The sequence below is a fragment of the Oryx dammah genome, unplaced genomic scaffold (assembly GCF_014754425.2).
Source record: "Oryx dammah isolate SB20612 unplaced genomic scaffold, SCBI_Odam_1.1 HiC_scaffold_29, whole genome shotgun sequence".
Classification (NCBI taxonomy): domain Eukaryota; kingdom Metazoa; phylum Chordata; class Mammalia; order Artiodactyla; family Bovidae; genus Oryx; species Oryx dammah.
In genome coordinates, this window is record NW_024070213.1 from 61207840 (window position 1) to 61213227 (window position 5388).

The window sequence follows — 5388 nt, forward strand, 5'->3', positions numbered from 1 at the left end:
CAGTCCCCTCTCTGACACCAAGCCTTTAAAACAGGTTTGAGTTTCAGGGGCCCATAAGCATCTGACCTCGTTCTCTGTTTGCTTGAAAATGGTGATATTGTTCTATAACGTAAGGTTCCCCTAAACATGCCGTAATATCAATTTTGAACAAAAAGAGATAAAAATTCAGTATTTTAGTTGACTTTTGGAGAAGTCCCTCCCACTCCAATTTGCCTTCAGCCCAGGTATCTGTATGACTGTACAAATGCCTTCTCCACTGAGTCCATACTCAGACCATCATGACAGCAGAGGACACACAGAGAGTCAGGGTCTCTGGAAGCACTGGGACATCAGGGAAATTCCTGCCCTGCACACAGTAGGTGCTCAGTAAGAGTTAGCAGAAAACATAAGACTGGGCTCCAGAAGTGACTCCCACGCTCCTCCACTGGAGGGTGGGGGAAGGGGAGGCTGGGGGACGTGGCAGGTGGCAAAGGATGGAGGGGATGGCAGGAGGACCGCAGGGAGGCTTCTGGTGAGAGAGAGGCTACACGCCCCCAGGGAAGGGTTCGGGCCCTGCCTCTCCCTTACAGACCTCTCCTGCCTTGGCCATCCTTGCATTAATCCTAAGACCCCAGGTCACACGATAAGCCCCAGAAAGATACATTAGCCCCTCACTTCTGCAGATAAAGGGATGCCTTCAGTTCCTTCTTCAAATCCTCCTCAGGTCACCCCACTCACCCCTACACCTCCTCAAGGGCACCTTCTCTCACAGACACGCACCCACTGCTGCCCAAGGGCCATGGTCACAATCACTCGTCCTGTATAAAGTTTTCACCTTTTATTTTAAGGAAAATATAGTCAATGGAAATGCATGGTTTCAAGACAAAACAAAAATTGGTTTCTGTGTCCCCCTGTTGAAGACACCGTTTTCCAGCCAAGATTGGCTGAGTTGGCACCTAGGCTGGTGTGTCAGGCTGCTGGTCCATCCTCCTGACATACCCCTGACTACAAGTATGTTTAGAGAAGAAGAGCTTTTATCTCCCATGTGCATTGCAGTGGGAGGGGAAGACTGGCCAGAGCCAAGGCACACCTGGAAGAGGGTACGGGCCCGAGACCCTCCCAGCTGCTCAACACTTCCCTTAATGTGGATTCCTCTGGGTCGCAGGAGGACCATAAGGCTCAGAGCCTTGAGAGGCTGATCAAGGAACACAACACAGACAAGAGCTATTCATCTTAGTTTCTCACTACAAAACATGTTTCTTCCGAAGTAATGTCCCAAAAGAAGCCTGGGGAGGAGGTGGGAGTGAGGTGGGATGGGTGTCCTAGTAACATGAGAACCCCACTCTCCACCTTATTTCCCTCCCCCATGCATCCTCTCCCTCCCAGTACCCAACGCCTTGCTACCATGCACCCCAATCTTGGGTTATAAAAAACAAGAAAGCAAGGAATATCACTCACAGTCTGGTTCTACAAGGATTAAGTCATTCATCACTACATTGCTGGCTTATAATGTACAATGAAAGAAACTCACAACAAAGAGCAGGAGAAGGAACTCTGCTCTGGGAAAAACAGCTGACAGGCCATCAGATAGAAATATTTCAAAAGAAATTCTTTATTACCAAGGAATCTTGCGTTTTTCCATACTTAACAAAGCACTTAGATCATTAGCTGAGATATATATTCCTTGGGACTAACAATAACCTTCTACTGAGATGTATGCTTGATTGCATATATCCTTCAACCAAAATCACTGGTTTCTGTTTCTGCCTCTTTGGGGCAGGACCTCAGAGTTATCCTATAAACTCTATCCTGGGACATTGTCCTCATGGGGCATTGTCCTCAGGAAGACACTAAATCAACTTAACTCACAGCTCTTACATTGCGGGGTTTCTTTTGTTGCTTTTTTTAAGTTGATGATGTCATGGGCTTCTCATGCATCTCCAATATATCATGAAATCAGTCAGGAAGGTGGGCATGTAGCTTATGGGGAGATGAGTGAGCATGCCATTCAGGCCAGGTGAGTAACGGGTCTGGAGGTGGCTCGTGGAGGCGTGCTCCATGGAGTTTCTCAAGAGTGTTAGATCATTTTGGCTTCAATATTTCAATTGACTTCATGACTATCCAGAAGGCAATCTCATACAAATATATTCTCATTTCCCAACCCTCCCACTTTATTTTATATTATATAGTATATACATTATATTCCCCTTCTTTTCTCAGATTTTCTGACATATTTTGGACTGAATGCTCAACAATCAGTATGAGGGAAACAGAGAGTGACAATGAGGAAGGGAGGGGAATTCAGGAAGAAAAGAGAACAGATAAAAGACAAAAACAAAAAGATGAGTGTGGTCTGGTGCAGATTAGTTGGGTAAAACAGACCTGATATCCATTCTCTACATCTGTGTCTCTTTTCCTGCCCTGGTAATAGGTTCATCTGTGCTGTTTTTTAGATTCCACATATATATGTTAATTTTGAGGCTTCCCTGGTAGCCCCGCAGTAAAGAATCCACCCATAGTGCAGGAGATCTGGGTTCGATTCTTGAGTTAGGAAGATCCCCTGAAGAAGGAAATGGCAACGCACTCTAGTATTCTTGCCTGGGAAATCCCATGGACAGAGGAATCTGGCAGGCTACAGTCCATGGAGTTGCAAAGAGTTGGACATGACTGAGCAAATAACACTCTATGCATTAATATATGGTGTTTGTTTTTCTCTTTCTGACTCACTTCACTCTGTATGACAGACCTAGGTCCATCCACATCTCTACAAATGACCCAATTCCATTCTTTTTATGGCTGAGTAATATTCCATTTTATTATGTACTACTTGACATATATAGTAACGTACAAAATAGATAGCTAGAGGGAAACTGCTCGGTGCTCTCTGATGATCTAGATGGGTGGGAATGACGAAGGGGAGAGGTCCAAGAGGGAGGGGACATCTGTACACATACAGCTGATTTACTTTCTTGTACAGCAGAAATTAGCACAACATTGTAAAGCAATTATGATCTAATTTTAAAACTGAAAAACAAAAACCAGAAACCCCAAGTTTATGCAGATATGTTGATAGGCCTGGTATTGACCTCTAGGGCCTGGTTTTGAAATACCCACGTCAATACTGAGCAGTGTTCCTACAGGAATCTGGAGAATTCCAACGGTCAAGGGGAGGCAGGGCTGCCTCTATTAACCACTCTCCCCAAATCAGAATTCACATTTTGTGCCAGAAAAATCCACCCTCTCCTCCCACCCATAGGAGGCCACTCTGTCCCCAGGCCCCTCATTTCACAAGTGCCCAGCTTCATGGAAACCTGTCTGGGAGACACAAAGACAAATACCAAGAACTTAAAGACTTATCAACTAACAGAACTCAGGGCAGAAGAGCAGGGTCAGGACAGTTGGGAACAGGGTGTCAGAATTATTAACACACAGAATTAGTCCCTCCACTGCTTAGCACTAAACCTGCCCTCAGAATGTATATTTTCCTACCATATTTGACACCAAACACCCAATCAATATATATGGTCATATTATTGTACCACACAAGGCTTACGTATGTGTATGCTCAGTCATGTCCGACTCTTTGCAACCCCACGGACTGTAGCCCTCCAGGCTCCTCTTGTCCATGGAATTTTCCAGGTAAGAATACTGGAGTGGATTGCCATTTCCTACTCCAAGGGATCTTCCCGGCCCAGGGATCAAACCTATGTCTCTTGTGTCTCCTGCTTTGCCAGGCAGATTCTTTACCACTAGCACCACCTGGGAATCTCTACCATACAAGGAATGTTAGCCAATGTTTTGTAGTAAATGTAATGGAGTGCAACTTTTAAAAATTGTAAAATAAAAAATAAAAAATTTTAACAAGGCAAAAACAAACATAACCAACCAAACCCCCCCAAAAAAAGCAAAAAGTATGGTTATACTAGAAAGTTGGGTAAATAAAAGTCTACCAAGACATCATTTATGTTCAACACAATGAGTAAAATCTAGGAAACCATTATGTATCATATCCATTGCATACCACTTTAGTAAGTAATGCTACCTTACAGGATAGAATATTCCATCATTAATAATTATGTTTTTGAAATGTTTCTATTATGTTATAAAATTGACTACCTTCTTTTAATGAAAAGAAGTACAATAACACTATTTCCAAAATATAGTACTATGTATGCCAAAATGTTATCAGTACGTATACATGGATGGTGAGATTTGGGGTGAATTTGGTTTTCATCCTTGTACTTCTCTGTATCCACAATGATCATGTTTTACATTTATACCAAGATAAAAGAAATTAATGTTCTCCCTTTCACCAATAAACCACAGGCAGAACTGTGTGAACAAAAAAAGAGGAAGAGAAAGTGACCCCATGGTACTTTTCTGACCATCTTTACACAAGTCCTGACAGCTGCGCCACCATCTGAAAATGAGTGACATTTAAACCCAAGTAGGACAGCTTTGGGTGACCAGCAAGAACATGATCAGGGCTGAGAACACAACCCAGCTCCAGCCCTGCCCCCAGCCCCAGCCACCATGCAGCCTTCCAACCAGAGCTCCCATCTCCTCCCCTCCTCCAGGAAGTGCACCCCCATCACCCTACTCAAGAAACCCAGACCTGCTAAGAGAAGAGAGGACACCAGATGGGAAGTCTGCAAGGACACATTCTCATCAGGGGAAACTCTCCCCCCAAGCTGCAAAACTTCAAAGTCAGAAATGAGAGTAGGTGGTGAAAGAGGCTCCTCTGTCAGCTGGGTGAAGTGAAGATGGCAGGTGGGACTTCAAGTCCTGGAAAACACCTTGGAATCTTTCTTGACAGGGGATCTCCCCTTCACACTGAGGGAAGAAATAAATACAAAAGAAATCTGGGTGGTACCTCTGTCCCCAACACATGCCTTCACACACTGGTGGCCGCAACGATGCTCTCTGTCTTGGTGACGTCCAGGATCACTGTCTGCAGCCTGTCTGATGTCTGGTTCCTCAGCTGCTTGGCCCCCTGCTCCATCAGGCATGCAGCCAGGACCCTCAAGCCTCACAGGTCCAGCTGCCTGGCCAGCTGGTTCACGAAGCCTGAGTCACAGCCCGTGATGAAGACGAACTTGTTCTGGAGGTGGCTCACCACCTGCTTCTCCTGGTACCAGCGCAGGAGGTAGTACAGGACCACGAGGACCGCCATGTACAGCAACATGGCTTTGAAGGGGACAGACACACACAGGCTGAGGTGAAATAGAGTCTGGCTAGTGAACAGACAGGAGGAATTAGGAACATGCATGATGATGCTTGGCCAACCAGATTCCAGGCTGTCTGGCATGGAGTTACAAAGATTTCTTTGTTCACTGTCTTCAGTGAGTATGACTGACTCTGACCTCGATGCATGCTCCTTGGTATGGTTATGTCATTTCTAATAGATGT

The 5388-nt window shown here is 45.0% G+C and overlaps 1 pseudogene; it reads right to left on the reverse strand.

Annotated features, from left to right (window-relative positions):
* Positions 1-5164, reverse strand: part of LOC120858060 — a 15796-nt pseudogene extending 10632 nt beyond the window's left edge.
* Between the last annotated feature and the right edge of the window lie 224 nt (positions 5165-5388).